Source organism: Delphinus delphis, chromosome 16 (genome assembly GCF_949987515.2).
Source record: "Delphinus delphis chromosome 16, mDelDel1.2, whole genome shotgun sequence".
NCBI lineage: Eukaryota > Metazoa > Chordata > Mammalia > Artiodactyla > Delphinidae > Delphinus > Delphinus delphis.
The window spans coordinates 75588492-75597618 of record NC_082698.1 but is presented as its reverse complement, the minus strand read 5'-3'; the positions used below and the strand labels follow the sequence as shown (position 1 = coordinate 75597618).

The 9127-nt window shown below is 37.9% G+C and overlaps 1 pseudogene; it reads right to left on the bottom strand.

Annotated features, from left to right (window-relative positions):
• Window positions 1-6891: 6891 nt before the first annotated feature.
• LOC132439477 (WW domain-binding protein 4 pseudogene) lies at window positions 6892-8009 on the bottom strand (annotated as a pseudogene).
• Between the last annotated feature and the right edge of the window lie 1118 nt (window positions 8010-9127).

Genomic DNA, 9127 nt, shown 5'->3' with positions numbered 1-9127 from the left:
AGGCCAAGCTAACTTAATGGAGAGGGTATCATTCTTTTTTCCAAATTTGTGAAGGATTGCCTGTTGGCACATGTAATTCATCTTTATCTTCTCTCCTTTCACCATTTGTTTTATCTTGGCAGGAGAACTTTTCTGCTATACACACAATTCCACTTGGAAAAATAGATTGAATCAAGCAAAACAAAACAAGAATAACATTGTCTTACTCATTTCACTTCCTCTCTCTTAAATAGCTTGGCTTCCATGTGAAGATATTGCTTAATTCCTACACCTTTATTTTATATTTGCATGCAGACTGTTAACACACCATTTTCCTTTTATTGTGTAGTCCTAGTTAAACTGTTCTTTTCTTGAGAAAGAAATTATCTTTTATTGTTTGTTTGTGTAGGCACTGTTCTAATGCTTTAACATGGGCATTTACTTTTTTCCTTTTTCTCACTATTAAAACTGTGAGGTAGAAATTATTATTCCCATTTTACAGATGAGGAAATGGAAGATCAAGAGGTTAGCTAATTTGCTCAACAACACAGAGTTAATAAGTCCCGCATCTGGGATTTAAACAGAAGTCTATGTTTCTTAACATTACCATGCAGCCAGTTTCAATAGAAACATCAGTTAATCTAATGGCTTTTAGGAAAGACTACAAATGAGACTAAAAGTTAGTAGAATGATTTAAATCCTTGCAGTTTTACTTTCTAAATAAATTTTCAATCCAGCTTATCTCCATTCCTATCACCATTACTCTCATTCTAATTCCTTCTTTTTCTTTTTGCGGTACGCGGGCCTCTCACTGTTGTGGCCTCTCCCGTTGCGGAGCACAGGCTCCGGACGCGCAGGCTCAGCAGCCATGGCTCACGGGCCCAGCTGCTCTGTGGCATGTGGGATCTTCCCGGACCGGGGCACGAACCCGTGTCCCCTGCATCAGCAGGCAGACTCTCAACCAATGCACCACCAGGGAAGCCCCTCTAATTCCTTCTTAATGGGGCTTTGTGTTTTGTCTTTTTCGATCAAATTTGCTCTTCCCACAGATACTAGACATATCTTTCAAATGTAAATCTGTTAGTATTATTCCCTTCCTTAAAATTCTCTGGTAATTTCCCTTCACCTACACTAGCAGTTTTCAAACTGTTGTTGCATGCAGGTGCTTTAGGGAGTCTGCAATTGCTCAATGACAATTTTAGTTTAAAATAGTTTTAATGTTCTATACCTTTTAAAAGATCAAAGTGTTGTAATAAAATTTATTTTTAACCCCTTGAAGTTGGTGTAGGATTAAGGGTCAGGCTACCACATAGCTGTTCATGATGCCTGCATATTAAGGGACACTAAAACTTCCCTAGTTAGAATAGGAGCTCTGTGATGCCAGTACACTTGGATTTCTATGAGAGACCCTTTCCATCATCAGCAAAATGTAAATGTGTTCTTCTTCCTCCAAAGTATTTAGTGCTCTAATACAAAACAAGGTAAATCAATAACAACAACAACAAAACCCTACAGTTTTCACTGATACTGACTTATCTTAAATATTTTGCAACTGCAAGGCTCAGTTCATGACCCAATCAAGTCCTGCTGCAAATTGCCATGACTGATCAAATATTCTGAATTATCAGTTCTTTTTTGTGGATAGGGAGCATTCTTTAATTTTTAGAGATAGCTGAGGTCTGTAGGTTTCTAATCCTCGAACTGTGCCCCAGCATAGAAAGTCTTATCAATAAAATGAAAGTGAGTCTTGGACTGCCACATGTAAAACCATCTGTTAGCAAGAAATTACAAAAAGTTGTACTGTCACTTCTGAAGACTTGAAGTCTCTGCTCTGTATCCTTACACTTTACATAAAACATTCGCTCAAGACAGATGTGACAGCATTATAGCAGCAAAATTCAGCTAAAGTTTAGATTAGGGAGAGGAACTATTTCTCTGATTAATTTGCTACAGACACTTCTACTTCTGAATCCTAAGTCCAGGGCTCTGATCCATAATGTGTAGGACACTGGGATCAATGGATTCTTGAAAGGGTGGAATCTTAAAAATTTCTGGTTAACGACATATCTTGGAAAATGTTAAGATCTGGTATGCTAATTAACACATCCTCATAGTGGATAAAGACAGTAGCGATATTTGGATTGTGAATTTCTGAATAATAGGCTTTTATACCATAACTAAAACTGGAGTTGTTAACTAGCCACCTCTGAGATACAGAGTAAAACTCAACCTGAACACCAGCCCCCTAAAATAAATAAGTGGGATCCAAAAAATCCATTTGTGTAATATGGAGGTGATCTTGGGGTATGGGACCTAAGAAATATGTGGGATGCTGCCTGATCCTCCAAATAGAAAGGAATATTGTCCAATATCAGAACAAGGGCTGGACAAAGGATGGGAGGCAGTCACTGGTCAATTCATACTTAAATGGGAGTTTTCATGGGATATTTTATTTTATATATCAAACTGTGTTGAAGTATTACAGGATAAATTACAAACCACATAAGGCGACCTTACTACCAATCAAATGAAATTCCTGCCAAGACTCCCCTGAAGTTGACTGTCCCAGTAACCATGAGCTCTAACCTAAGTAATCTGTTGCCCACTAGTCCTCATTTTGATATTTATTTATTTGGGAAAGATAATATTTATTTTTATGGGAACAAGTGATTTATTACCTCTAAAATTTAAAAATCTTTAATATATTTTAGGAAAATGTTTGAATTAGAAAATTACAAAAGAATATCAAAGAGAAAATAAGAATAATAGGATAGTAGGAGATGTGTTTTCACATAAATGGCAGAAAAACCTTAATTATATTTTAAAGAAAACTTTGAGAATTATTAGTCCCTGTTCTTCATGAATATGAGCAACCAGTGTTATCTAGTAGGGAGTGATGAACAACCTGAAAAATAATCCCAGACGTTATTTTCGATGTACACAGATTCTTTATTTTTCATCAAATGTAGCTGGTATCAACTTTAGTCCATAGATCCTCAGGAGAAATGTAGCTTATAGGCTACAAACAGAGACTCAGGAGGCAGGCTGTCTGGATTTGAAACCTGGTTCTGCTCTTTATTTACTGTATGATTCCATTATTTAATCTCACTTTTTCTCGATCCCTCATGCATAAAGTAGGGGTAATACTAGTACAGTCAACCCTTGAATAATGCAGGTTTGAAGTGCAGAGATGCACTTACACGCGGATATTTTTCAATGGTAAGTACTATGTGTGTAGTACTGTATGTACTGTATGTACTACATACACTTGGTTAATTCATGTATGTGGAGGAACCTCTGTTACAGAGGGTCGACTATAAATTATGCTTGGATTAAACCCCTCCTTGTTCAAGGTCAACGGTAACTATTCTTTGGGTTGATATGAAGATACAATGACTTGAATGTGTAAAGTGATATGACTATTGCCTGGCCCACAGTAAATGTTTGAAATTAAGATTTTTTATTCAACATCTGAACTCTCTTCTGTGCTTTGATTACTTATCCACCAAATTGCCCTCTCTAGAAAGGTTCAAGGGTCTTATAGAGTATACTGAAGTTTCGAGGACCAAGTCCTTCTGAAACTCAGTCCCTCTTGGTAATAGCTGGTATGTAGTCAGAGTAACAGTGTCCCAGGAAGTAAGCTGTTTCTCTTCCTTTGCACCAACCTCAGGCATTTTTCCATTGTGGCCAGAGAAGAGGTCACCTAAATGCCAAACTTCTCAGGTTACCAATCAACTACGTCTCTCTGATGTCCAGTGAATTCCCTAGGATATTGTGGAAAGAAAACGTTGAGACCCTGCTATTCATAGAATACATAATATTCCCATTCCCTTCTGAGTTTCAAGGGAAATCCTCTGGGATCTCTTTCCTCCATGATTGACTGACATCTACCTTCTAAACCCTGGGCACAGTCTCATTCCCTGTCGGCCACCATTGCTTACCCTCCTACTACAGAAGCTCAGGGGAAACAGCCTCCTCCTCTCCATCCTCTGAGAGCCAGGAATGGGCTCAGGACCTGAGCTCAGCTAAAAACACATTCATGCCTGCGGTGGGTTCGGAATCACCCACAACAGCTGCTGCCATGTCCCACAGTGGAGAGAGGGGTGTCCTGCAGTGAATGAATGCATCCTGGGCAGAGTGTTCCTGCTGAAGGTGGAGTTGCCCTTTTTCCTTATTTTGGAACTTGAAGGTTTGTCTTTGTTTCTGTGTGTTTTCTAGGCTGGGTTTTCCACCCTCTTGTCAATTCTGGGAACCCCCGTACCTTCCAGTAATTTCTTCCTTTTGCTTAAGTACCTAGATTTGGATTTTCTTACTTGCTAATAAAAAATTTCGGATACAAAGAAACACATTATTTCCTGAATGAAAACTAACTTCCTAATGCCCCCGCCACTGCCATTAATAAATGTTAAGCAAGTATTTAAAGGTTATTGTTGAAAGGCTACCAAATCCTTGGCCTGTCCTGGGGGCTAACCTGAATGACTGACCCCTGGTCAGCTTATTACCTGTGCTTCAGGTTTGCTAGTGTTCAGGCTGTCTCTTTTTCCATTCAGATCTCAGAATAATGCTTCTTTTGCCACTTCTGTCTAATAAAAGTTGTTGAATGACTATTTGCAGACTTTTCTGTCTATGATTTAAGACTTTTTTTGGCTAATATACAACTAAAATTAAATTTAGAAATAAATTATATGCTAATGGTGAGACTTTGGGGGTTTATTGGATTGGCCTCATTGCACTTAATGCCTGACTATAAACTGATGTCACCAACTGTAGCTTGTATAATTATGCTAATAAGATGCTGTGTTTTCATCTTTTTATATATTAGATCTCCAGGTAGATATTATTTGAATAAAGGGTTATTCTACTTCAAAAGATTGAAAAGCAATGCCCTGCAGAATATGCTTCAAATTATTTACCATAGGCTTATAAGGCCCTCTATGATCTGGGCCCAACGCACCTCTTTGTCTTCATTTCTGTCTATGTAATGACTCATTTTGTAAACATTCTGACAACCGCTAAGCTTGTAGGCCTACTTCTTCCCTCCTACACAATGCATTGTTTTTGCCTCCTGTTTTCTAATCTGCCTGCAAAGCTTTCTCCTTTCCTGTGAGTTGGTTAAGTCCTACTAGCCCTTCAGACTAACCCTTAGCAATAGTGCCCTCCCCACACACATCCCTTTGGCTGGTTTAGGATCCCTTAAAAGGTGGCTTCCTTATACCACATGGAAAGGGAGCTTCTTCACAGTGTGTCCTCATTGGCTGTGCTTTGCATTGGTTTTCCTGTCTGCCTTAGTGGAAGGAGAGCTCCTTGAAGGTAGAGAAACACTAAGCTTGGCCCCTAACAGAGATTCTGTGATGTTTTGCTTTATAATAAGAAATGTATACGTATTTGGTCTTCATTCCATTTCTGGCACAAAGCAACTAAACTTTCCTAAGTGACAAGAGTACTAGGAGCATCTTTTGTGGGCATATTTGGTCTTTGGCCCCAGTTCCTGACACAGGGCTCCTAAACCTCTTGTAATTTCCTGGGTGATAGAATTACTTCTAACGAGGTGACTCTGGGTGGGCTCCTGGATGGTCCTGGATGAGGGCTGGTCACCAGAAAGACCAAGCCCTGATTAGAAGCTTGGACTTTTCAGCCCTGCCCCCCATTCTCTTGAGAAGGAAGAGAGGCTGGAAATGGAGTTGCTGATTGATCATGCCTATGTGCTGGAGCCACTGTGTTTCTTTTCCTTTGTAAACCTTGGTTTTTGTTTGTTTGCTGTTTTTGTTCATCTTGGTGCTGTTTTTGTGTGTGTGTGTGTGTATATGTGTATCTGGATGCTTGTAGCATTTCAGTTTTCTCTTAGGACTTCAAAATTCCTAACAGGGTGTGTGGGTGTGTGGGTGTGTGTGTGTGTGTGTGTGTGTGTGTGTGTGTGTGTGTGTTCCCATAATGTCTTCCTCAGCTCTGGAAGTTTGTCATATATAGTTTGCTTGATTATTCATTCCCATTCTTTTTTCTTTCTATATGCTGTTTAATGGTTTTTGGCTTGCCTAGATTGGACAAGCACATATTTTATCTATTCTCTCTATATTTTATCTTTTCACTTTCCCATAGTTTTAATACAGTTGATCTTCACAAATTTAGTTTCTAGAAATATACATTTCATTCTTGAATTACTATTGAGTTATGACATTTCTCAATCATACTTTTTACTTCCAAGAACTCTTCTTGCGGCTACATTGCCTTTCTATCTTTGTAACTTGCTCTTGTTTTTACCACTGCAGTTCTCTTGGATCTGAGAATACTAATTAGATACTTTTAAAATTCTCTCTTATTTTTTCAGTGGCTCTGTTTTCTTTGGTGGATTTTCTCTCATTTTAGAGAATGAAATTATCATTTCTGGCAGCTATTTTCCTCATGTGCCCAGGGTTGTATAACGATTGTTCATATTTTTTTAAAAAGTGAAAGGGTAGCTGCTAGTTTTGGTTGTTGATGTTGGTTCCTCCAGGGTTCCTGTGGCCCAGGAATGATTTCTCCTGCAGGTGGCCACAAATCTCCACTTCCTTAGTGCACTGTCTGTATTTGACTGAAGCCTGACATGGTGGTGATGGCAACAGCTCAGGGAAGAGGATTCAGCACCCAGCTATTCTGCATTCAAACGTTTTATGGAGTCCCTGGAGAACTGATTTCTTTTACCCCTAAAAGTTCAGTTAATTGACTATGCACTATTTACTGATTGACTTAATTCCCTAGCTATTTGGGTTTTTTTTCCACATAAAAAAAAGATTTATTTTAAATGCACATAAAATACATTTAGAATAAGTCTAAACTTTTAGCATTTAAGTACTGTAAAACAAACACAGAGGAGCTTTTAGGATGTATAGTCTCCATTCTGTCCAAAAAGCCGGTACAAAAAGCTTTTTTTTACAGTTATTGATCATAACCTCATTGCCTTAAATTTCTAGATTTTCCATTTTGAATTCTTCTCTTTTTGAAGACTGGAGCCACTCCATCTGCCACAACTCCAAGAAAAGTGTCTGTTTTTTCTTTAAAAACCACTTTGGGTTCCCCACCAGCATCAGCCTCTGAAGTTGATACATATTCATTTTCAGTGCTTGGAGGTTCCAAATCTACCTCCTCATGGGACTCAACTTATTGAATTTCTTGCCTTTCTCCATATGGGTTTGATTTTTCATGAGCTTTGGGTTTTTCTTCATTTGGACCTGATGAATTCTTACCTTGGGTATTTTTTTTTCTTTCTGTGTTTCTGCTTCAGTTCCTTTATCACTATTTTTATTTTTTTCCTTAAACTTTATTTTTAGCTTTTGTGTTTCTGTAGAGACTTCTCCTTTTTTCCCCCTTTGTCTGCTTCCTGTTCCCCATCAGAATCACTATGTGAATCTGATGATTTGGGCTCTTCTAGGGTGCCAAGTGACTTCTCATTGACTTTACTAGAAAGCAGATCGCCAGAGTGTGGAATGAAATCGTCAGGTTTCTCCCATCCGGATTGCCCTGTTTCTGTATTATAATAATAGGTATAACCATCTTTGCTTAAACCTTTTACCCAAACAGTCTTCACTTTCGTCTTTTTTAAGTTTCCTTGAAATCCTTCAGGTTTCTCCCACTGAGATGCTCCTGTGATAAGATCATAATAGTAATGGTAACCCTCAGAGGTTATGCCTTCTACCCATCTGCCCCTTTCAGGGCCCCTTTTCTTGCTGCTGATTTGATGCAGAGGTGGGTGGGATAGTGCTGGTTACTGGTGATATGCTTGGCTCTGAAATTTCTGACTCTAGGCCAAGCCTTTTCACATGCTCTCGGTATGCTTTCAGGGCAGCTGCCTCCATTGCAGCAAACTCCTTTGATGCCTTTTCTTCTTCCTTTGCCTTATCCAGGCTTTTCTGTTTAATCTCACTGATCCTCTTTGCCACATTTTCCTTATGATTCTTTCCTCTTGCATGAAATTCAATGCTAGGCCTATTGTCCACTCTCCAGCACTTGTAGTAATCACAGAATTTCTTTGGTTGTGACTTCCAGTAGTTTTCCATGACTGGACCAGCCGCTCCGCGGGTCGTCCTCAGGCCCAGCTGAGGCATGTGTTCCCCACTCGGGGCAAGTTGACGCCCAGCTCACCCAGAGCTCAGACACCTCCCTTCTTCCCTGGGTAGCTATTTGTAATGAAAAGGTAACTATGTACTGAATTCATATAAATAGAAATTATAAATAGAAATTCTAATAAATAAGAAAACTGTTGTATCTCTTCAGAATCATGATCCGTTGAAGTTTTAGTAATATCTTTGCATAAATAACCTATTCTTTTAATCATTGAAATTTCAAGTCCCTTCTGCTTACATCTTTTTAAGTATCTTAGCTATTCAGCAATTTACAATTTCATTGAATTTGCAGTCTAACAATAGGATATCAAATTAATCTCCACTGACATTTATTTGAAATTCCTTAAAACTACTTAATTGAAGAATTAGAAAATTTTCTTTCTACCTGTTCAGGTACATATTTCTATGTCTCTTCAATCAAGACTCACATGTGATGCACATTTCTTTTTAAAATATCCCTAGGAATTTTATATTTTGTATTTATTTTTAAAAAGTGATGTTTTTCCCATTATACATTGTAACTGGTTAAACATTTCCTGTTTCATATAATCATTTGCAGGTGTTCATCATACACAGTTTTTCCTTAATTCTGTTAGACTTTCAGGTAACTTTATTGTATTTTCTCACTTAAATAAGATGTATTTCAAACACAAAATAATATAATAAAGATTTGTACCCATCTCTTAAAATGATATTTAGTTATATTTATTTTTGGTATATAAAAAGTTATATAAACATAACTAAAAAATGTTAAAACCCCATCCATAGACACCCTCACAGAAGCACTCAGAATAATGTTTGATTAAACGTCTGAGTATCCCATGGCCCAGTCAAGTCGAGCTATATATTAACCAACACATAGAATCTATTTTTTCCTGTTTTATGTTTATCATCATATCTCATATAGACATCCACTTAACATCCTCCAGTAGTATGTCATGATTACTATTTGCTAATTGGAAAAAAATTATAAAATACTACTTCAGAAGAAAATATTAAAGACAAAGTATAAACTTCTACTTCTTGGGTTCTTTTTATGTGGCATTTGCACT